At 44.7% G+C, this 25,877-nt stretch overlaps 1 protein-coding gene and 1 non-coding gene across 2 annotated transcripts in view; both read right to left on the reverse strand.

Moving 5' to 3' along the window:
• The window catches only part of LARGE1 (LARGE xylosyl- and glucuronyltransferase 1), a 590,958-nt gene that overhangs the window by 348,430 nt on the left and 216,651 nt on the right, over window positions 1-25,877 (reverse strand). The gene's annotated exons all lie outside the window — the stretch shown is intronic.
• On the reverse strand, window positions 21,713-21,850 carry LOC137203070 (small nucleolar RNA SNORA76). The gene has a single exon (XR_010932897.1). It is a non-coding gene; the product is annotated as a small nucleolar RNA SNORA76 (small nucleolar RNA).

The following is a 25,877-nucleotide window of genomic DNA, read 5'->3' on the forward strand; positions in this document are numbered from 1 at the left end:
CTAACCCAAGATCACACAGCTAGGAAGTAACCAAGTCAGGATTTAAACACAGTGAAACGTAGCCAGTTCAGAGTAGGGACTCAAGAGCCGGAACGCCTGGGATGAAACCCAGGCCTGACGCCCTCTCTACCATGACGCCCATCTATAAAGCAGCCGCAAGAGGAGCAGTACTTGCCTCACAGAGACAGGCTGAAGATTAAAAGAGTCCTAACTGCTGAGAACACCGCCTGGCACAAAGGAAGTAGAACCTAAGTGGTAAGCACCTCTTTAAGCTTAGATTTTGGGAGTCCAAATCCCTCGTGTGTTGCACTGCTTTGAACACTTCCTCTGGCTCCTGCCCCTCCTCCACTGGCCACGTCGGCCCCTCTCCGACCCCTCTCTCTGAACCTGGGTCTCCTCATCTGCAAGCTGACAGAAATGGCCTTGGCTGGTCATTAAGCCCCTCCGTGCTAATTAGCTGGGCTCCCAGGATCTGTCTGCTTCTTCCCTTCTGACTGTCACATGCTCACTACTTGGCCCCACTGCACCTCCCGAAATTTTCAACCCCCTCCCCCCACTGGCCTGAACCTTCTCCAGTTCAGGAGGAGCTTTGCAAGACTTCATGTCTCTCTTGAGCACATACCCAAATGTAAAAACACTACATTAAACGCCAGGCCCTGGTTTAGAGCTCCAAGCCAGTAAATTAAAAATGATAGTTCCCACAGTAACCATCTCTCTTCCTACCGTGCCCATTTTTAGAACTGTGTATTACTGTACGGGTTGACAAATTTACTGCCTGCCTGCGTGTCTGTGTGTGCGTGTGTCTGGCTAACTTATGAGGAATGCAAAAATTCATTCCAAACTGTTCTGACTTTGGGGAGATAAAATTCTCAGCCACAGTCATGCGGTAGTGATCTCTCTCTGCCTGTGGTCCATTTCCTATAACAGGAGTCACTACACACTGAACCCGGATGATCAAGGAGCCCTACTCCATCCTCTGCTCCTGTGCATCGTGGAACAGGAAGCCGCAAGCCAGCAGGATTCCTGGGGCTTGTGTCATGCTGTGTGTCTGGGGGCTAACTTCAAACCCTGCTGGAGTTTCAGGATTTGGTTTGGCAAGTATCAAGATAGATAAAAGCACAGAGATGAGACAGAGATGGGGGAAGAAAGAAGAAGAAAAAAAGGCATGGAGCAGCAGGCTGGGAGGAGAAATTGAGGGAGACAAAAAGGGAAGGGGGATCTCTGGGAAAAAAACAAACAAAAAGGGAAGAGGAACTGCAGGTAGTCCAAAAAGTAGAAAAGACCAAAGGAAAGAAGGAGTGCTGGGCCAGGCCCCAAGAGAAGGGAGTAAGTAGAAGCATAAAGAGGAAACAAACAAACAAAAAAAGAGTATAATTAAAATGGACGGGACCTGGCCTGAGGAACAGCGGCGGGAGATTCAAGAGTAGGGTGGTGTGAAAGAGGGCAACAGCAGAAGCAAGAAAAACTACAGTCCTGCAGCCCGTGGAACAAAAACCACATTCACAGAAAGACAGACAAGAAGAAAAGGCAGAGGGCTATGTACCAGATGAAGGAACAAGAGAAAACCCCAGAAAAACAACTAAATGAAGTGGAGATAGGCAGCCTTCCAGAAAAAGAATTCAGAATCATGATAGTGAAGATGATCCAGGACCTCGGAAAAAGAATGGAGGCAGAGATCGAGAAGATGCAAGAAATGTTTAACAAAGATCTAGAAGAATTAAAGAACAAACAAACAGAGATGAACAATACAATAACTGAAATGAAAACTACACTAGAAGGAATCAATAGCAGAATAACTGAGGCAGAAGAACGGATAAGTGAGCTGGAAGACAGAATGGTGGAATTCACTGCTGCGGAACAGACTAAAGAAAAAAGAATGAAAAGAAATGAAGACAGCCTAAGAGACCTCTGGGACAACATTAAACGCAACAACATTCGCATTATAAGGGTTCCAGAAGGAGAAGAGAGAGAGAAAGGACCAGAGAAAATATTTGAAGAGATTACAGTCGAAAATTTCCCTAACATGGGAAAGGAAATAGCTACCCAAGTCCAAGAAGCGCAGCGAGTCCCGTACAGGACAAACCCAAGGAGAAACACGCCAAGACACATAGTAATCAAATTGGCAAAAATCACAGACAAAGAAAAATTATTGAAAGCAGCAAGGGAAAAATGACAATATATAAGGGAACTCCCATAAGGTTAACTGATTTCTCACCAGAAACTCTACAAGCCAGAAGGCAGTGCCATGATATACTTAAAGTGATGAAAGGGAAGAACTTACAACCAAGATTACTCTACCAGGCAAGGATCTCATTCAGATTCGATGGACAAATCAAAAGCTTTACAGACAAGCAAAAGCTAAGAGAATTCAGCACCACCAAACCAGCTCTACAGCAAATGCTAGAGGAACTTCTCTAAGTGGGAAGCACAAGAGAAGAAAAGGACCTACAAAAACAAACCCAAAACAATTAAGAAAATGGTCATAGGAACATACATATCAATAATTACTTTAAACGTGCATGCAATGCTCCAACCAAAAGACACAGGCTTGCTGAAGGAATACAAAAACAAGACCCATATATATGCTGTCTACAAGAGACCCACTTCAGACCTAGGGACACATACAGACTGAAAGTGAGGGGATAGAAAAAGATATTCCATGCAAATAGAAATCAAAGGAAAGCTGGAATAGCAATACTCATATCGTAAAAAATAGACTTTAAAATAAAGAATGCTACAAGAGACAAGGAAGGACACTACATAATGATCAAGGGATCAATCCAAGAAGAAGATATAACAATTATAAATATATATGCACCCAACATAGGAGCACCTCAATACATAAGGCAACTGCTAACAGCTATAAAAGAGGAAATCGACAGCAACACAATAATAGTGGGGGACTTTAACACCTCACACCAATGGACAGATCATCCAAAATGAAAATTAATAAGGAAACACAAGCTTTAAATGACACAATAGACCAGATAGATTTAACTGTTTTTATAGGACATCCCATCCCAAAACAGCAAATTACACTTTCTTCTCAAGTGCGCACAGAACATTCTCCAGGATAGATCACACCTTGGGTCGCAAATCACGCCTCAGTAAATCGAAGAAAATTGAAATCATAACAAGCCTCTTTTCTGACCACAACGCTGTGAGATTAGAAATGAATTACAGGGAAGAAAACGTAAAAAACGCAAACACATGGAGGCTAAACAATACGTTACTAACTAACCAAGAGATCACTGAAGAAATCCAAGAGGAAATCAAAAATTACCTACAGAAAAAAGACAATGAAAACACGACGATCCAAAACCTACAGGATGCAGCAAAAGCAGTTCTAAGAGGAAAGTTTATAGCTATACAAGCCTACCTCAAGAAACAACAAAAATCTCAAATAAACAATCTAACCTTACACCTAAAGGAACTAGAGAAAGAAGAACAAACAAAATCCAAAGTTAGCAGAAGGAAAGAAATCATAAAGATCAAAGCAGAAATAAACGAATTAGGAACAAAGAAAACAATAGCAAAGATCAATAAAACTAAAAGCTGGTGGCTCTTTGAGAAGATAAACAAGTTGACAGACCATTAGCCAGACTCATCAAGAAAAAGAGGGACAGTACTCAAATCAATAAAATTAGAAATGAAAAAGGAGAAGTTACAACAGACACCGCAGAAATACAAAGCATCCTAAGAGACTACTACAAGCACTCTAGGCCAATAAAATGGACAACCTGTAAGAAATGGACAAATTCTTAGAAAGATATAACCTTCCAAGACTGAACCAGGAAGAAATGGAAAATATGAACAGACCAATCACAAGTAATGAAATTGAAACTGTGATTAAAAATCTTCCAACAGGGCTTCCCTGGTGGCGCAGTGGTTGAGAGTCACCTGCCGATGCAGGGGACACAGGTTCATGCCCCGGTCCGGGAAGATCCCTAATGCCGCAGAGTGGCTGGGCCTGTGAGCCATGGCCTCTGAACCTGCGCGTCCAGAGCCTGTGCTCCGCAACAGGAGACACCACAACAGTGAGAGGCCCACGTACTGCAAAAAAAAAAAAAAAAAAATCTTCCAACAATCAAAAGTCCAGGACCACATGGTTTCACAGGTGAATTCTATCAAACATTTAGAGAAGAGCTAACACCCATCCTTCTCAAACTCTTTCCAAAAATTGCAGAAGAAGGAACACTCCCAAACTCGTTCTATGAGGCCACCATCACCCTGATACCAAAACCAGACAAAAATACTACAAAAAAAGAAAATTACAGACCAATATCACTGATGAACGTAGATGCAAAAATCCTCAACAAAATACTAGCAAACAGAATCCAACAACACATTAAAAGGATCATACACCATGATCAAGTGGGATTTATCCCAGGGATGCAAGGATTCTTCAATATACGCAAATCAATCAATGTGATACATTATATTAACAAATTGAAGAATAAAAACCATATGATCATCTCAGTAGATGCAGAAAAAGCTTTTCACAAAATTCAACACCCATTTATGATAAAAACTCTCCAGAAACTGGGCACAGAGGGAACCTACCACAACATAATAAAGGTCATATACAATAAACCCACAGCAAACATCATTCTCAATGGTGAAAACCTGAAAGCATTTCCTCTAAGATCAGGAACAAGACAAGGATGTCCACTCTCGCCACTATTATTCAACATAGTTTTGGAAGTCCTAGCCACAGCAATCAGAGAAGAAAAAGAAATAAAAGGATTACAAATTGGAAAAGAAGAAGTAAACTGTCACTGTTTGCAGATGACATACTATACATAGAGAATCCTAAAGATGCCACCAGAGAACTATTAGAGCTAATCAATGAATTTGGTAAAGTTGCAGGATACAAAATTAATGCACAGAAATTTCTTGCATTCCTATACAGTAATGATGAAAAATATGTAAGAGAAATTAAGGAAACACTCCCATTTACCATTACAACAAAAAGAATAAAATACCTAGGAATAAACCTACCTAGGGAGACAAAAGACCTGTATGCAGAAAACTATAAGACACTGATGAAAGAAATTAAAGATGATACCAACAGATGGAGAGAGATGCCATGTTCTTGTTTTGGAAGAATCAATATTGTGAAAATGACTATACTACCCAAAGCAATCTACAGATTCAGTGCAATCCCTGTCAAATTTCCAATGGCAGTTTTTACAGAACTAGAGCAAAAAATCTTAAAATTTGTATGGAGACACAAAAGACCCCGAATAGCCAAAGCAGTCTTGAGGGAAAATAACGGAGAGGGAGGAATCAGACTCCCTGACTTCAGACTATTCCACAAAGCTACAGTAATCAAGACAATATGGTACTAGCACAAAAACAGAAACATAGATCAATGGAACAAGATAGAAGGCCCAGAGATAAACCCACACACCTATGGTCAACTCCTCTATGACAAAGGAGGCAAGGATATACAATGGAGAAAAGACACTCTCTTCAATAAGTGGTGCTGGGAAAACTGGACAGCTACATGTAAAAGAATGAAATTAGAACACTCCCTAACACCATACACAAAAATAAACTCAAAATGGATTTGAGGCCTAAATTTAAGACCTGACACTATAAAACTCTTAGAGGAAAACATAGGAAGACACTCTTTGACATAAATCACAGCAAGATCTTTTTTGATCCACCTCCTAGAGTAATGGAAATAAAAACAAAAATAAACAAATGGGACCTAATGAAACCTCAAAGCTTTTGCACAGCAAACGAAACCATAAACAAGATGAAAAGACAACCCTCAGAATGGGAGAAAATATTTGCAAATGAATCAACGGACAAAGGATTAAACTCCAAAATACATAAACAGCTCATGCAGCTCAATAATAAAGAAACAAGCAACCCAATCCAAAAATGGGCAGAAGACCTAAATAGGCATTTCTCCAAAGAAGACATACTGATGGCCAAGAAGTACATGAAAATCTCAACATCACTAATTATTAGAGAAATGCAAATCGAAAGTACAATGAGGTATCACCTCACACCAGTTAGAATGGGCATCATCAGAAAATCTACAAACAACAAATGCTGGAGAGGGTGTGGAGAAAAGGGAACCCTCTTGCACTGTTAGTGGGAATGTAAATTGATACAGCCACTATGGAGAATAGTATGGAGGTTCCTCAGAAAATTAAAAATAGTACTACCATATGACCCAGTAATCCCACTACTGGCATATACCCAGAGAAAACCATAATTCCAGAAGACACATGCACCCCAATGTTCATTGCAGCACTATTTACAATAGCCAGGTCATGGAAGCAACCTAAATGCCCATCGACAGAGGAATGGATAAAGAAGTTGTGGTACATATATACAATGGAATATTACTCAGCCATAAAAAGGAACAAAATTGAGTCATTTGTTGAGACGTGGATGGATCTAGAGACTGTTATACAGAGTGAAGTAAGTCAGAAAGAGAAAAACAAATATCGTGTATTAACGCACGTATGTGGAAACTAGAACAACGGTACAGATGAACCAGGCTGCAGAACAGAAGTTGAGACACAGATGTACAGAACAAACATATGGACACCAAGGGGGGAAAACCACGGTGGGGTGGGGATGATGGTGTGCTGAAGTGGGCGATTGGGATTGACATTTATACACTGATGTGAATAAAACTGATGACTAATAAGAACCTGCAGTATAAAACAACAAACAAAGATACAGAAAAAAACAACTAATACTAAACTTTCTTTGGGTTATTTTTATGGAAATATGTTAATATAAATGTTTCAGACATTACATGAAATTTCTAAAAATCTTATATGTTCTGGTATAATGTTATAAGTCATAATGCTGGTTATTACTTTAAAATGTATATCTCAGAAATAACTAAATTTCCTTGTCAACTGCATTATTATGAACTTTCATCAAATCTTTAACTGTGGTCATTTTTAAGTCTTTTGTCATTCACAGACAGTTATGGGTGTACTCTGATGCTTTTGCAAAAATGTTCCTATAAAAGGGTTTCATCTTCAAGGAATTCATGGAAAAGACTCTGACAAGTACAGGTTTCTGGTAACTGACTATACTGCTGAACTGAATGAATAAGCATTTTCAGAATTCTAATGGAAAACTGATGAATTCATAAAAGTGCTAACAAAAGATCAAGATGAAAAGAAAATAATTACATGGGACTGAGTGAACTGATGAGGATGATTATAATTTTTGTGACTTTCTGTTTGAATAAAAAAAAAAAATCCCACAAGGACTCAGAGGCAAAAAATATACAAATCAATTTTCACTGCAAAGTAAAGGAGCTGTTACAGTGGAGGATTCCTGGACTGAATGTCAATATTACGACACAGTATGAGTGTGCTTTGTGGTTGGTAATTGCAATCACTGTTGCTTTTGTTGTGGTCATCCACTTACAATGCTTGGTGTCAGTTTACTTATCTCTTGTAAAAATAAAATAGAGTGTGTGTGTGTGGGAGAAAAAGGAAAAAAAAAAACTACAATGAGGTATCACCTCACACCAGTTAGAATGGGCATCATCAGAAAATCTACAAACAACAAATGCTGGAGAGGGTGTGGAGAAAAGGGAACCTTCTTGCATTGTTGGTGGGATTGTAAATTGATACAGCCACTATGGAGAATAGTATGGAGGTTCCCTAAAAAACTAAAAATAGAACTACCATACGACCCCGCAATCCCACTACTGGGCATATACCCAGAGAAAACCATAATTCAAAAAGTCACATGCCCTCCAGTATTCACTGCAGCAGTATTTACAATAGCCAGGTCATGGAAGCAACCTGAATGCCCATCGACAGACGAATGAATAAAGAAGATGTGGTACATATATACAATGGAATATTACTCTGCCATAAAAAGGAACGAAATTGGGTCATTTGTAGAGATGTGGATGGATCTAGAAACTGCCATACAGAGTGAAATAAGTCAGAAAGAGAAAAACAAGTATCGTATATTAACGCACGTATGTGGAACCTAGAAAAATGGTAAAGATGAACCGGTTTGCAGGGCAGAAATAGAGACACAGACGTAGAGAACAAACGTATGGACACCAAGGCAGGGAAGCCGTGGGGTGTGGGTGGGGGTGGGGTTGTGATGAACTGGGCGATTGGGATTGGCATGTATACACTGACGTGTATAAAACTGATGACTAATAAGAACCTGCTGTATAAAAAAATAAAATTAAAAAATATATAAAATGGAGAGAAAAACAATATGAATAAATAATCTTTTAAATACATCTTCCACAATTCATGTTAAAGAACTTTTACCCATAGACGTTCAATACGCATCATTTCCCCATGTACTAGATGCTTCCATGGGTAATCCTATCACGGTGTGAAGGGAGGAGCCAGGCAGGCCAGGGGCCAACACAGGCTTCACCCTATGCTCTATGACTTTCAGCAAGTTGGTGGACCTCTCTAGGCCTAAGTTTCCTCATCTACATTGAGGATAACAGTCTTGTCCAGTGGGTGGTCATGAGGATTGAGTGCACACATGTAGAGACACGGAGTGCCATATAAACATCAGAGCTATACACGTTTTAGTGATTGTTCTGATCACTCAGTCCTCCCAACCACCCCAGATGTAGGCATCTGCATCCCCAGTCAACCCTTGAAGATGCTGGTACCCAAGTTAATACACCCAGTAATCAACAGGAGATGGACTTCAAACACACTCCGTGCTCCTTAGACTAGAGACCATGGGGGAGGGAAAGAGAGCATGGAAGTGAGAGAAAAAAAAAAAAAGAGGGAGAAGCATCCTTTTCCCCTTAGGTGAGATGGCAGACACGAAAAGGCAAAGAAATCAGAGCACAGGGAAGAGAAAAAAGGGGTGGGCTGGGTAGAGAGATCCCGAGACCTTGACAAAGGCAACCAAGTTGAAGGTCAGCATTTGGACCATCTCCCATCTGGCCTAGTGGGTCCCTCTAGCCAGCGAGGCCAGCCCTGGGAGGGGGTCCCGCTGGGCTGGTCCTCCCACACAGCATCTATCCACCCAACACTCTTCTGGACTCATCCAGCACCACAAAGCCACGGCCGCTGCACAGAACAGGGGCTCCTACGGACCCTACTTTGGATCCTTTTCAAAGCACGAGGGTCCCTTTCTAGTTCTAGAAAGTGCATTCGAGCCAGTGAGGCAGCAGGCCCGACAGCCCTCGCCTGGGGAGGGCCCAGCCTGACTGTGCGGCCCTGGCAGTTGCACACATCACCCTCTGGCTTGAGAACAGAGTAAATTTCTGGGGACGTTATCAAGAGAGAATGAATACTGAAACCCCACAAGGACTCCATGCCGTTGCTTTCCACGTGCTGTAAGCGGAGGTGGAGGCATCCCCAACTGCAACGTGTTAATCCAATTGACATTTGGGGGAGGAGAAGGAGTGGCTGCTGGTCAGGAAGAGCGGTTTCACACTTTTCCAAAAGATGGGAAGAAGGGGAGAATTAAAAATAGATTTGGTGTTGCCTTAACACTACAAGCCACGCACACGACATTGATCAGAGAGAATCAGTGTGGCTGAGTATAGGACGCGGCGGTACCAGTGGACTCATTTCTCACCAGCAAATATTGACTGTGCAGTAAGAACGCCCGTGAGCCCAAGACTGGAACACGGCCCTCACAGGCCAGGAGTGGGCAAGTCAGCAAGCAACATACATGCCTGTCGGCTCACGTGCGTACACCTCCCTACACGCTCAACACAAAAACTGGCCAAGCCCCATTCATCTCTCCTAAGCCTCCCGGTGTGTCCTGGCCCATCACGGCTGACTTTAAACAAGCAGTTGCAAAGGCTATGACTCCTCTTAACACTTGACCTCCTCCTATTCTCTGGGCCCTTCGATGGTTCTGACATGGACCTAACGGGAGACCCCTAAGGAACCAGGGAGGGGGGTCCCTGCTCTTCTCCAGGCAGCACGACTCTTCCTGCCTCTGCACCCACGTTCCTTCTTCTGTGTTTCAGTTTCTGTAATATACCTTTAAAGGCAAGCATCTCCCTTGTTATTCCAATAATTCATTCCTGAAAATAAAATGTCGTGTGCCACAAAGCTAACAGGGAAGCAATTTCCCACAATTTTCACTGGGAAAAGTTATAATTAAAATTATAAATTAAGATTGTAATTAAAACTTAACAATGCATTAGATGTGACGCCAACTCCCTCCCCTCCCGATTTCCTAAAATGAAATAAAGACATCATAAACATAAAACACCTGTACTGAAGTGACAAATTCTCTTGCGCGGATGTAAAAATGCTAAAAAAAAAAAAACCCGGTGCTTCCTGATCAGAACACCGTCCACGCGGCTGTCAGCGTGAGGCCGCCACCTGGCTGTTCTCATCTCCGGCAGCATCCCAGGCCCACGTCCCCAGTTTGTTGGTGCTTGGAGGCTTCTCAGAATGTCTACACACAGTTCTAATTTTCTACCAGTTGTATCTGGTCTAGGACTTAATACTTACCGTAATACATTATCTTATTTAAAACAGTATATTGATTTTTGCAGCATAAATATTTTCCCTATGTAAACATCATCCCCCGAAATATGCTATCAAGATATGTACTTTGTATAAAGTTTAGGTATTTAAAAAAGGGGCAGCAGCATTATCCACAGTCCCCCGCTCCCCATAAGGTGGCAGAACCCAAATATTCATCCGAAGATGAAGGGATAAACAAAATGCGATGCCTGCCTACGAGGACACATCGCTCAGCCTTGAAAAGGAGGGAAATTCTGACACATGCCACTATGTGCACGAACCTCAATGATGTTTTGCCAAATAAAATAAGTCAGACCCGAAAGGACAAATAATGCCCTATTCCACATATGTGAGGTACTTACAATAGGCAAATTTATGGAAACAAAGTAGAATTGAGGTTATCAGGGGCTGGTGGAGGGGAAATGAGAAGTTGCAGTGATGAACCAGTTTTGGAAATGAATCGTGGTGATGGTTACACAACATTGTGAATGTGCTTAACGCCATGGCAGGGTACACTTAAAAACGGTTGGAGTGGTAAATATTGTCATGTATGTATATCTATCGTTTTGGAGGTTTTCTTCGGTTTGTTTTTTTTTTTCGGTTTTTCTTTTGGGCCGTGCCACGCAGCATGCAGGATCTTAGTTCCCCAACCGGGGATCAAATCTGGGCCCCGTGCAATGAAAGCACGGAGTCATAACTACTGGACCACCAGAGAGCTCCCTATGTATACTTTATGACAATTAAAACAAGAGGCACTCTACTTGGAAAACCTCAACCCCGAAGTAGGCTGTAGGTAGTAGGTTATCAATATCTGGACGTGGTAAATTTTGGAATGAGTTTTTCTTGGTGACATAGCAGCTTGGTAAGTGGCATATGGAATATTAGAAAGGAGGGCTCATTGGTGAGAGAAGGTTTTCAAGAAATGTGGGCTGGCTAAAATATTTTAGAGGTTCTCTCCTCCTTTTCATAAACATACTGAAAACCTAGAGAGATTGGAATCACCATCCTCAGTGATGCCATCCCAGGGGTGATCCCTAAGCAGTCTTGTTTCTAGCCTCTCTTTGGAAAGACCGCTCTCTGTTTGCCTCATACCAGCTACGAGGGTGACAGCAATGGTCCCTATAACATCGCCATGCCTGCCTCTCATGAGCCTGTCTGCAAGGTGCTGGCCAGAGCATCTGAAATGACAGAAGGCAGAGATACAGATATTGTTCAGGTTGCTTGAACCACCTGATGCCTCCTGACTGATGAATATAGGGAGGAGGTAGTGGGAAGTTAACCCTTTTTCACCTCAAACTTTTTTGGCCACTACTGTTACCTAACAAAATCATCTAAGATTTCTGCATGACCCGATTGATTTAGGTAAATTCGCACAAAAAGAGAAATAAGATGAGGTAGTCCCCCTTGGTCCCTTCCAACTATAAAAGTTGACACTTAACCTTATCTCTGAAATGGCTAGTTGTAGTCTTTGCATGGCTGGCACTGACTCGGGGGTGGAAAGGCCAGGATGGGGAATCAAAGAAATCAGAATTTGGGACTATCATTTGAGACTAAGAGAAGTAGCTAAGTCCTCATTGGGCATCTTCTGTGGATGGTGCCGAGTCCTTTCTGCCCTATATTCAGTTCAGCAAAAATCACCGTGTCCCATAACACAGTGCCAGACAGCTGGACTAACCTTCTTAACAACCAACCAACCACCACCTGAGGCAGGAGAGGAAGGAACCACACATTCTATGATTTTTTTTTTTCAAGATTTTCCCCTAACATTTTCTTATGAGAGTTTTCAAACATACAGTAATGGTAAAAGAATTTTACAGTGAACATGTATATCCCTACACCTACATTCTACCATTATTAACATCTTACCACACTTGCTATATCATACCTACCTACCCTTCTAGTCATCCATCAACCCATTTTTTAAATGCACTTCCAAACAGTAAGGTACTTGTCAGCCCATTATTCTCTAGCCACTTTGGTATGTACTGCATTAACTTGGGTTTAATAGAGTTACGTACAACGAAATGCACAGACCAACCATTGGTGAGTTTTGACAAATATCTATACCTATGTAACCCAAACCACCTTTAAGGTACAGACCATATTGGGCTAATGATGTAATTCACTCAACCGACTTCCCACTCAACCTCTGCCCACACTCCCCACATGTAAGCACTTTTTAAATTTATTTCCATTATAAATTGGTTCTTCCCATCCCAGAACTTCGTCCATTAGGAATCAAATATATAATCTTTTGGGTATGCCTTCTTTCAGAGTGTAACATTAGTGCGATTCACCCACGTTGCTGCATGTATCAGCTGTCTGGGTTTTTGTACTGCTCAGTATGAGCTACGTCGTCACATTAATATATCACATTTATCCATTCTCTTATTGACGAGCACCTAGGTCGTTTGCAGTTTGGGCAACAACTACAATTGGAACGGAAGAGTCAGAGGACAGGTGTCTATTTAGTTTTATAAGAAGCTGCCAGACTTCTTTTCAAAGCAGATGAACCCTTTTATATTCCCACCAATTAAGTATGAGAGTTACAGTTGTACCACATCCTTGTCAACATTTGATGTTGTCAGTCTTTTTAATTTTAGCCATTTTCTGGTGGGTTTGTGGTGGCATCTCATGGTAGTTTTTCCTGGCTTTCTGTGGGGTCCTCAAGCTTTTTCTTTAGAATTCCATTGATTTGCTGATGGTGTTTTTCAGTGTATCTCTTTGTATGGCTTTTGGAGTGGTTGCTCTGAATATTGCATTATATCTACATAACTTAGTAACGCCTACTAGGGCGGACAGCTTACTAGTTTGAGTGAAGTGCAGAAACCTTACCTCCCTTTGTTTCCCTTTATCCTCTCCCATTTACAATAGGATTGTTGTAACATTTCCCCTACATACACTGAGAGACAAATCAGACATTCTCCAAATGCCTTTACATCTTGGACACCTACTGTGAAACTTAGTTTTCACCAAGCAGATACACCTGTGTGAGATTAGACGCAAAAATGAACATCACGGGGTAGGGCAGCTCTTCTGTTGCCTTGACTCTTTTCTGGCAAGTATAAGTAAGAGATATTTGGTATTTTCCAGAGGCATCTGTGATTAGATCCTCGAGTTCAGTCCTGAACTTCATGAGTACCAAAAAACATGGTGCCCGTGCTGCCCTCACAGGTCCCAGCAGACAAGGTGGTCCTTATGGGGAGAGGTATCCCAGTGGCTTCTTAACCACAGTTTCCCTGGCGATCTGGTTCTGGGAGGTTCCAAGAACTGCCCCTCAGCTGACAGTCTGTGCCTCTAGCTTCTCCTGGAATTCTGCAAGGCACCTAATAATGGCAACAAATCCTTTTCTGCTTAAACTCATGCATTCTCTAGTCTGTAACTGAACTCTAATAGATGGGAGTCCCATGACTAATTACTGGCAGAGCGGAGATCAAAACCCTGATCTCTGCTCTTTCTTCTACAGTGTGCTACTAGAGTCTCTCTCTTGACTACGTTCTTCAAAGAAGAAAGAGTTGAAAGTCCCATGTTCTATTTTGAGAACATGCACTGGGAATGAAATGTTTGTATTTCTATGTCATTTCCTTTGTCCACTTTCCCACACCTGCTGTCATCATTACGTGGGCTGTTTTAACCACTACTCAGGAGCCAAATACTGTGGGTACTTCCCAGGCAGCACAGTGGTGACAACCATGAGAATATTTTTCTGCTCTGCCTTGTGACTGCAGTTGAATTAATCAAGACGTTTCTTTCTTAAAAGATTGAACTCACTCTAGGAAACAGAGAAGAATGTAATCTAAAGGGGCTTCCCATACTTACCTGCATGTGGACAAACCCTGAACTTAGAACCCAAAGATCTGGAAATCACAGCCCAGCTACATCCCAGCTTGGGCTACTGATCAAGCATTTTTTGAGCTTCCGCTGCTCTAGCTCCATTGGCTTCCTTGCTGTGACAAACATATTTGGTCTTTGTGCCCAGTTTCTGGCACACAGCTCCTAAAACCCTTGGAATTCTGGCATGATGAGTGTCTTGTGTATGCTAATGAGATGACTGGTGACTGGGGACCCCTAGAGAGCGTTAGGAGGGGGTCTGGTCACCAGAAAGACCAAGGCAGGATTAGAGGGTTGCAACTTTCAGCCCCACCCCATGCCCAATGCCCAGGGAGGGGAGAGGGGCTGGAGACTGAGTTAAGCACCAATGACCAGTGACTCAATCCATCATGCCTGCACAATGAAACCTCCATAAACCCCCTAAGTGACAGGGTCCAGACAGCTTCCAGGTTGATGGACACATCACGGTCCTAGGAGAAGCACGCCTACAGAGGGTGCATATGTGATCCCTGCCTCGTTCCCGACTTGTACCCTTTAATAATAAACCAGGCATAGTAAGTAAAGCACTTCCCTGAGTTCCAAAGATGGGGGGGTTGTGGAAACCCCCTGAATTTATACCCAGTTGAGCAGAAGTGCAGGTGCCAACCTGAGATATGTGACTGGAATCTGAAGTGCGGACAGTCTTGTGGAACTAAGCCCTTAAGCCATGGGGTCTGAACTAACTAGATAGTTAGTGCAAGCATTAAATCGTGGGACAGCCAGTTGGAGTCCTGAGAGTCAGAAAACTGGTGTGGGAAGAAACTCCCAAGCATTCACTCTCATAGTGTTGTAGGTAAGAACTGCGTAGACCTGTTCCTCCAATAAGACAAGCACAGTCCTGCCACAGGACCTTTGCATCTGCAATTTCCTCTGGCTGGAACCTGCATCCTTTTGTTATCTGTATGGCGAGCACCCTCACTTCACTCTAGTGTTTACTCAAAAGGCCTTCCATAATACCTGGTATATCTTGAATTTTTTTCTTATAGCACAGATATGATTCATTCTTATAACCAGCCATCCCTTGATATCTGTGGGGGACTGGTTCCAGGACCCGCCCGTGAATACCAAAATGTCAAGTCCCTTATATAAAATGGCATAGTATTTAACCTATACACATCCTCCTGTGTATTTTACATCACTTCTAGATTACTTATTTTACCTAATACAATGTAAATGCTGGGTAAACAATTGTTGGCGTGCGGCAAATTCAAGTGTTGCTTTTTGAAATTTTCTGGAATTTTTTTCCCAGAGTATTTTTGATCTATGGTTGGTTGAATCCATGGATGTGAAACCTGCAGATACGGATGGCCGACTGTACCTATTTTCCACTTCAGTATTCCCAGTATATGGAATGGTGACTGGCACATAGTAGGAGCTCAATAAATCTGAAAAGTGAATGCATGCTGCCTGTCTGCATGTTTACTGGGGAGCCAAGGCCCTCATCTCTAAACCTGAGGTCACAACGCTGACCTCTGACAACCGTCGTAAATGTTAACTGAGATGGATTATACAAAAAGCCATGACAGTGAAGCATGTGCCCAGCACGTGGTGGATATTTTAAAAAATGTACTAATTCTAGGACAAACTGTTTTTCACATTCTAACATCTCTGAAATCAAGTAGCCTCCAGCAATAACTAGAGAGCATACAGCAGTGGTAACACAGCTGCACCGCTAGCACATTCACAACAGGTGTCAGTGGCTTCCATGAAAATCCTGGAGACAGTGGCGGGGGCGGGGGGGGATCACTTTTTAACCCCTATGCCCCACATGGTTGTGGGAAGGGGCAGGTGGAGGGTCCAGTGTGTCCACAACATTCCCAAAAGAGGAGCCAGGAGTAAGCTAGCTCCACAGCGCTGCAAAGTGGGTACAAATGCTTTCTCAGGATTCTTACAAGCATCTGATGCTCATAACGACATGGAGGACAGTACAATAGAGAAAACACAGAGGCAATGACACTGTAGAGAAGGGATTCCAAAGAGTGAGGCTCAATGCGAAGAAGCTTTAAGAATACCTGAACTGGGACTTGCCTGGTGGTGCAGTGGTTAAGAATCCACCTGCCAATGCGGGGACAAGGGTTCGAGCCCTGGTCAGGGAAGATCCCGCATGCCGCGGAGCAACTAAGCCCCTGTGCCACAACTACTGAGCCTGCGCTCTAGAGCCTGCGAGCCACAACTACTGAGCCCACACGCCACAACTACTGAAGCCCACGTGCCTAGAGCCTGTGCTCCGCAACAAGAGAAGCCACCGCAATGAGAAGCCCGCGCACCGCAATGAAGAGTAGCGCCTGCTCGCCGCAACTAGAGAAAGCCTGTGGGCAGCAATGCAGCCAAAAATAAATAAATTAATTAAAAAAAAAAATACCTGAACCAACATGCTTGCCCATATTTTCCTTCACATGTAGGCATAGCAGTAAAATATGATAAAACCCACCTAACTAGGTCTAAAAGGGCTCTTTCAATTAGTATGGGAATATATGTATAGCTGATTCACTTTGTTATAAAGCAGAAACTGACACTCCATTGTAAAGCAATTATACTCCAATAAAGATGTTAAAAAAATTAAAAAAAATAAGTATAAAAGATTCAAAAGGATGAGAAAGCATTGTGTCACAGCTTAATTAAAAGCCTTTTTAAATTTCTTGGCTTTATATAAAATAATGGTGTGTCTTACAATTGGCAGCATCTAAGATTAGGTGATATAGGAGATTTGTTTGAGAAAAAAATTGAAACAAAACTCTAATGCACTCTTGACCTCAGATATTTCTCTACTAGTTCATCCATTGACTTAATATTCCTGTATTGAATTCCCATGTCTATTTTCAGGCCTAATTTACATCACATGTTTTCCGGGGCGGGGGGAAGAAACAAATCTGGGTGTTTCTCAAGGACAATGATCTCTTGAAGGGTTGTCCTGGGGCCAGCAGTATCAGTATCATCTGGAAACTTCTTAGAAATGCACAGCCTTAGGCCCCCCAAGTCTCCTAAATCAGAAATTGGGGGAAGGGGGAGTTGTTAGAACCAGCCCTCCAGTTGATTCTGATGGAGTCTAGAGTTTGAGAAGCCCTATTTCAGGAAAATCACCCAGCACCATACGCCAGCAGCTTGATCACTCAAGTGTAACTACTCGCTGAAGTTTAACTAAAATGTCCTGGGAGGGCTTCCCTGGTGGCGCAGTGGTTGAGAGTCCGCCTGCCGCTGCAGGGGACACGGGTTCGTGCCTTGGTCCGGGAGGATCCCATGTGCCGCGGAGCGGCTGGGTCCGTGAGCCATGGCCGCTGAGCCTGCGCGTCCGGAGCCTGTGCTCCGCAACGGGAGAGGCCACAACAGTGAGAGGCCCGTGTACCGCAAAAAAAAAAAAAAAAAAAATGTCCTGGGAATTCATCCTATGCCAGGCACCGTGTTGGGGGACAGATGCTGCCTCGAAATCTGAAGAGGTACGTGTGCAAATGACTAAACAAAATATAAAATGGAATGAAATGAAGGCCGATGGAGGTGCCAAGACCACGCTCCATTCAGGGGATGGAGGACAGATTCTGATTCAAGAGTCCGGGTGGACTTCTCAGAGGAGGTGGCAATGTAGGGTAAGAAGGTTTTGGATAGGTTTTCTATGGTAGAGGAGAGAGATGCATTAAGGAACTAGGACAAGCAGAGGGCGAGAGAACATTCAGAGCCCCATGAGCACAGGGGGCCATCACTCAGGTGTGCTCTGAAATCTGATTAATTTGACATCCACTCCCCCCCACCCCACCTTTACATGCTCACCATGGATTCCACTTGCGGCAAGGCCGGCCAAGTTGCCAGCCCAGAGCCACTCTCCCTTGTCTGCTTAGGAAGAGAACCCGGCTTCCATTCAGGGGAGTAAAGCAGCCAGAGAAAAGACTGTATACCCGACAGCCTCTAGGGCAGCTAAGCATGGCTGTGGGACTTCAGGAAGGCCACCCAGAGGCAGTTTGCCCTCTGAGATGTGCGCCCGTCCTGGCCTTCTCCCTGCTTCTTCTTGGCTGCTGGTCTGCAAGGATGTTGACACCCAAGAGCCACGATGGACACTGAGGTGCTTTGGCGCACGGCTGAGGATGGGAGAATTGCAAGATAGCATCCTGGGATCTAGCGATACCGTGAAACTACCGCACCACGCTACCCTGCCAACACCCTGACTTCTCGGATGTGAGAGAAAACTAAGCTTCCCTCTGGTGAAACCACTGTTACAGGGAACCTGCCGTCATGTCATCGAGCCTAACTGTCACTGGTGCACCACTCTCTTTCCAACGGCCTCCTATGAACCTGCAAAACTCCAGGTTCTTCCTCCTCTTGCGGAATAGCTCTGCCCCCCCTCCCCATCTTCCTCTCCACCTACTGCCATTCTTCTTGAGAACATTATCACAGACCCGCCCAACCCTCTAGCCTGACGGCAAAATAAGGGCATCATTTCCAAGCACCTTCGCCCACACTCCCTGTAGCACCTTCATCCCCCCTACACCTCGCTGCTCAAAGTATGACCCAGGTACCGACTACATCAGCATCACCCGGGAGCTCATCACAAAGGAAGACTCACCAGCTCACCCCAGGCTTATGAATCAGAGTCTGCGTTTTAACAAAATCACAGTTTGAGAGACATTACTGTCATCGTCACCTTCACCTACAGCTGCTCACCTCCAGACCACAGACTGGGAAAGGCATTCTCTGGCTACACCCTCCCGTCCCTCCAGGTCTCTCGTTCTTTGTCAATCTTTCCTACAACTCTGAAAGCCACTGATACCATCCTGAATTGCTACTCACTCTTCCCTGGACAAAACAATCACCTTCACACTTCCCTGCTTTTGTTTTATTTAACTGCTTCTGCCTGGGATGTCCTCTGAAGCCTCTGGCCACCCGTGGATCCACTCGCCCTTCAGTGTGCTATCAGGTCAGATGCCACCTCCAGACCATGAGTACTTTGGGGGGAGAGACTGAGTCTTCTCCATCAGCAAGGCGGTACAGCAGTGGGCTCTGGAGCCCATGCCACTTACTGGAGCACGACCGAAAACATTTAAGGCAACTTGTCTCTGCCTCAGTTTCTTCATCTGTAAAACTCAGATAATCATGGGGCCTATATTTCCCAGGGCAGTTCTATCAGGTCAAGGATGTGATAGAATGAAAGAACTAGGACCAATGTTTGGCACGTAATAACTACTTAATAAATGCTAGACACTGATTCTGGACGCCAAGCCCTAGCATGGGAGCAGACACACGGTATGTTCTCAATAAATGTTGACTGAATCGAACTTGCAGTTTCCGCATTGACTTCTGTGTCTTCATTGTTCCTGGGCTCATGAGTCTACCATACCCACTCTTCTCCACAGCCCAGCAAAAAGTCCAAATCCAGCTCCCCACAGGGACATCATTTAGATGAAAGAACATTTTCTGCAGCCACCCCTGTCCTCAGAGCCTCGCCAAGAAACAGAAAAGCAAAGCAATATACGTGTGAATTGGAAATTGTCTCTTTGCTCTCACTTCGTTAGGCTGATCTCCTGCAGTCCAACAAAGGGAATTAGACAGCAGAAGGGACAGGAAAACATGGGACCTGGACATGCTGAAGCCCAAAGGACTCAGGTCCCAGGAGGAAATGCAATTCCAGGCCCACAAGGCTGCATGGAAATCAGGACAAAGGGCTTCTCCTTGGCAATGTCTTCAAGGTAGGAGGTGTGCTCCTGCCCTGGTCCCCTGAACACCCATCAACCAGTGCCTATGAAGTGCAGCCATGGGTCTATGTGGTAGGAATAAGAAGGTGGTTACAATGCAGTCCCTGTCTGCAAGGACGACTGGGACAAACAAACAAACTGACAACTATATGGTGTGTGATAATGCTACTAAGGGTACAGGTGCAAGATGTTAGGTAGGCAAGGAGGAGAGGAACATTACCAGATCAATGGGACTGGAAAGGAAGGAGGTCCAAGGAATTCTTACAGAGAAGACCCTGAGGCTGGGTTCTGAATAGGAGTTAGCCTAGTAAACAAGGCAGGAAAAGGCATCGGAGGCAGCAAGAACACAAGATACAAAGACACATGAGGGTAGGCTGAATAATAGTTCCCAAAGATGCCCAAGTGCTCATTCTTGGAATTTGCGAATGTTACATTATAAGGCAAAAAAGACTTTGTAGGTACGATTAAAGATCGTGACATGGGGAGATCATCCGGGATTATCTGACCAGACCTGACACAATCACAAAATCCTTACAAGAGAGATGCAGGAAGAGCTGGCACCGGAGAAAAAGTGATTGTGAAAACAGAAGCAGAGATTGGAGACATGTGCTTCATAGATGGAGGGAGGGGCCACAAGCCGAGGAATGCAGCCCTGCCAACACCTTGACATTAGCCCAGAGAGACTGATGCTGGGCTTCCGACCTCTAGAAGTATACAAGAATAAATCTGTATTAATTTAAGGGGCTAAATTTGTGGTAATCTGTTATAGCAGCCACAGGAAATTTATACACATACACTGTGTGAGGTACACCTTCAGGAATGTTAAAGAAAAATGTCAGAAAGAGGAAACCAGCTGAGGAGGCAAAGCCACGGGCCAAATCACAAAAGGATCTGTGTACCAGGCTGAATTATCCTCAATATGGAGCTGCCGGCTAAAGGACATCAAGCGGACGGATGATAGAATAAGATCGCTAAAGCACTGAATTGCCAAACTTTTAGGTCTTAAATCCCTAATTCCCCATTTTATTGACTCTCATTTCTTTTATCATAGGCTGTAATGACTTTATGAAAAGAAGGAATAACCAGCTGGTAGATGTAACGATTTGCAGCCCCCCCGCCCCCAATTCCATTCAAATGTTTCCAAAGACGCATACCTATATTTGTAGAGCTGCAATCAGGGATGAGGATGCATCAGTGGACAGCCGGACGGCACCGGAAGTTGGGAGCTTTCCCCGAAATTCTGACCAGATGATTACTGTAATATGTCTAAAAAGGCCACGTGCTGAAATACCACCCCCCGACCCCCACCTCTAGGAGGTGGGAAGGCAACTGACACACTGAGTGCTCACTCGGGGCCAAAAGCTTCGTGAACACTGTGCCTCGCTGGTTCTCTGAGGATGTATGATCGTCACCCTTCTGGGCACACTCTCGGTGCCACTGGGGGATCCCCGAGTCTCGTGTGACCAAGCCCCATTCCCCAAGCACAAGGCCCATCAGAGAACCCAGGCAGAGGAGACCATCCCTCTGTCCTGCACCCACAAGCCTCTGCCCAGGGTCTGCACACAGAACGGCCTTTACACATACAATTGCAGCCACTCCCAGGCTCCCTGCCCTCCTACCCTCTCTGTGTATCACATTCTCCCTGCAACACCCGCCTCTTCAAGGCCTCTGTCAGCCGTGCCCTTTGCCGAATGTCACTTGTTGCCAAAGGAATCACCTAGGTGGCACCTAAGCAGCCCCGTATCTGAACAAGCTGGATTTGCTCTGGCACTGCCTCCTGACCCCTGAGGCCACGGGACAGGCCCTGCAGAGGTTCCAAGGCAGTGCCTCGGCTGTGGCCAAAGCAGGGGACCCACAGGGAATGGTGCTCAATGGAATGATTTCAAACACCGCCAGCCCTCCTTGGACCTCAGTTAAAATAGAGGGTCACTGCCTTCCCACCACCGCTCAACTCCCTCCCAAATGGGACACCCCCCAGACTGAAAGCCACGTCCGCTTCCCAGGCACCTGACATTCCCCACAGCCCCAGAGGGCTCTGTGGTATTAAAACACCCAAGATGCCTGACAACGCTGGGTACGTGTGGAGTCTTCAATTTGAGCTGCTGTAAACAGCGCTGCTGTGAAGCCCTCTGACAGGCTCCACTCTACCCAGCTCCACCTTCTCCTTTAGAATCTGTACGTGAGAACAGTACATTCCTAAAAATAGAATCACTGAGTTAAAGGCTAAGCACGATTTACAGTTCTTGGGATGAACCAACAGTTTACTCTCCAGAAAGAGCGATGCTGATGGGACCAGCAATTCAGATTCGACGGCCGTTGATGGAGCCCTGGCCTTATTCCAGCACCGAGCTAGGCACCTCATCTCTGTTCTCTTTTCAGTATCCCACAGAGCTCAGTTACCCCCATGCAACTGATGCAGAATGTGAGGTCATAAAACAAAACAACTGGCCCAGGGCAGTCCAGTTCTTTTGAGACGGGGCTGGGAGAAGAATCTAAGTCCCAGATTCCTCCAGTTCTGTGGTTTCTGCTGAATTACTCAGATCTTTGAGCTTCCCCACACGACTACAACAGCTTTCATTTATTAGCGATAACCAGAGGCCAGGTTCTAGACTGGGTACTTCACTGCGTACACTCCCACATCCATCCAAGTCAATGAGGCAGTCGAAACAATGCTGCTGCCGCGGATGAGAATAGCACCGACCCGTTCCTGAATGCTAATATGTTCGAGGCATCGTGCAAAGCACTTTATGTTCATCTATTATTTTAACTCTCTTAAAATCTATAAGCGAGACGTTAAGAGGCCCAGTTTATAGATGAAAGGATTGAAGCTCAGAAAAGTGACTTCCCTTAAGGGTCCCACAGACTATAAATAGGAAATACATCCATCGATAAATGGATTTGAACACAGGGCTGTCTCCCAAACCTAAGCGTTTCATCTCAATGCTAGACTGCCCCAACAGCCAGCATCATCCGGTGGGTGGCGAGGAAGAAAGTTTCTAAAGAAGGTGGTGAGAAAAATCAGCATTCCATTTCGGTTCCTCTTGCCCGCGACGTGCTGGCTGTGTGTAGTTTGATCTGCGCTGCGTTTATTTCAACGCCATCCGACTGGCTGCATACAAATGCAAGTCTTTCTCTTCTGAGGGCTGCTTCCCATTATAGCAAAGGAGAATCACACGGACCGGCCCACATCCCGACACAGGCCTCCAATGGCTAAGACGGACCCTCTCGTCAGAGCCCAGGAAGGCTCCCTCTCGGGGCACCCTCTGCAGTGCAGAGGCAGGAGTAGAAAGATGAGGACTCCTAGAAAGTGGCAAAAGTAGCACTGTATAAGGGGAACAGCATCAGGCTGGGAAGGAAGTCACAGGTTCAAGTCCCAGCTCTGCCAGCAACCCACTGCGTGACCTGGAGCAAGTAAGTCTTGGCCTCATAAACACTAATACAATTAATAAACAACGTGATGTAATTTTGGACTCCCCTGTGGAGGGAGTGGGGGAGATTCTTAGCAAAGAATGACTGAATAGCTTTAAAGAAAGGATTCAGCAAATCAAGACAAGATGCCTGGGTCCTAGATCATTTGCACAACTAACCTACCATTAGAAGTTCTTGTTCTCAAAATGCACAGGTATAAACCCATGCATTGGCCTTTGTCTGCCCTAAGGCAGCTACCACCACAGAGTCTTCATGATCCTACACCAGTTCACATCCTGGTAACACTGCAGGTTGAAGGCAGACTGAAAAAGAAATCATTACCTCCATCATCAAGTAAGGATTCAATCATCTCCAGGAGATCCAGAGTTGGCACACAGAGACCAGTTCCAGCTGAATAATGTTATGACTAATAAAGAAACGGGAAGAAGGGGAAAAGCCACTCCCCTCCCTTACCACCCTGATAGGAGTGGGATGTGCCTTTATCTTTGTCGTCCTCCTGCCAATTGCTAAAGGGACACCTCCCATGCCCTCTGGCACCAGTAGCCTGATGGTTTTACTGCGTGTCCATCAATAAAATACACGGAATGCCCAGATGAGTAGGAACAGTATTTGACCTAAAATAACAAAATTCATAAAGTTTGGCTTGCCAGAGATGCTCTTTTCATAATAACTTTGGAAGTCTCCAGGTGTTAACAGCTGGAAATGGTTATCAGGTTCCTCTTGCTGGGGTTTACAGCTACATCTGCAGTGTACAGCCGAGGTTTTCCAAGCACACAGGACTCCAGGCACATATGCATCAGCAACCCTCCACCACCAGCTCTCTCCCATCGCTCTGGCTTCCCGGCCAAGCTTACTCCCTGCTCCCAGTTCTCTGGAATCAAAGGAACTTTTTTTAAAACATCAAGCTGCTTGGGGGAAAAAAAAGTGTCAATTTGTAAATTCCCTACTTGGCCCCATCTACCTGCAAAGATACAGAAAAGTCCGGGGGAAGGAAAAGAAGAAGAGGATTGTGTTTCTCTTTTTAGTTTCCAGATGGAGCTGACTCCCACTGGCTACCCACACACCCAAGTGGCTGATGTCACTGTTGTGATTTTAGTAGTACTGTGCAGGCCTTGGGCAAGTACCCCCCATGAAAATCAACAACAGCGAGCACATCTGAGAAAGCCAGAGAGATAAAAATGAGGGAACCAATGTGTCCTCGGCTCTGAAAACGTCTGCAGAATCTCCAAGCAGAGACCCATCAAATGGACATTTGGGCACATGTGCCAGCTGGAGCAAGCCAAGGTTTCTCAGAGGCAGAGACACTCGGGCAGGCTGACGAAGTCTGAAGGGCTGAGAACGATGCGGCCCCAGATATCACCTTGTAGGACCCTTAGGAAAAAGGTCTTTGACCATTTCCCAGGATGGATAGCTCAGGACTCAACCACCACATGGCCTGGAGGAGAAAAGGTGCTTTCAGTAGAGCCTAGCACTGCCATGTGACCAGCCTCCACAGACTGAAGAGAAGCTGCTGACACTCAGAGGAGCTGGCATTTATAAAGGAATCTAGTGAACATGATGGTACACCAGACCCTGAGTCTATCCACCAGAAAGGGTGCCACAGAAGGTGGCAGTGGGACACCTGGATGGACATGCCAGCCTGGACCTGTTTTACGTGGCTTTGCCAGGATGCCTGCCCTGTGCCACACACCTTAACCTAGACATCATATGACAACACGTCTTCTGAGTCACTGTACCTCTTCAGGTGACTGTCACGTTGGAGTAGGTTTCTAGGGCTGCCATAAGCAAGGACCACAGAGTGTCCTAAGCGAGGGAAATTTACTTTCTCACAGTTCTGGAGGCTGGAAGTCCCAGAACAAGGTGTTGGCAGGGTTGGTTTCTCCTGAGGCCTCTCTCCTTGGCTTGCAGACAGCCATCTTCTCCCTGTATCTTCACATATTCCTTTCTTCCTCTGTCTGTGTCCCAATCTCCCCTTCTTATAAAGACAACGGTCATACTGGATCAGGACAGTCATACTGTCCATACCGGACAACAGTCATACTGGACGTGACCTTATTTTACCTTAATTACCTCTTTCAAGGTCCTATCTCCAAACATAGTCACATTCTGAGATACTGAGGGTTAGGATTTCAACATAAGAATGTTGAGGGGGACAAGTCAACCCATCCAAATCATTACCATCTTTATACCACTGAGGGACACGAGACACAGGAAGTAAATGACTTCTCAAAAGACATCCCACTCAGTTGTGGCAGACCTAGGATTCAAACCCGTATTTCCTAGAGCCTAAAAACATGATCGTTTTGCTCCGAAAGAGCTGCCTCTGACCAGTGCTCCGGTTGCTTAAATAGCTTACCAGAGAGTCACAGATCTAAAAAGCGTGACACTGGGACTTGCACCCAGGGTCTAGATAATTTTACCCTCC

The sequence above is a fragment of the Pseudorca crassidens genome, chromosome 11 (assembly GCF_039906515.1).
Source record: "Pseudorca crassidens isolate mPseCra1 chromosome 11, mPseCra1.hap1, whole genome shotgun sequence".
NCBI classification, from domain to species: domain Eukaryota; kingdom Metazoa; phylum Chordata; class Mammalia; order Artiodactyla; family Delphinidae; genus Pseudorca; species Pseudorca crassidens.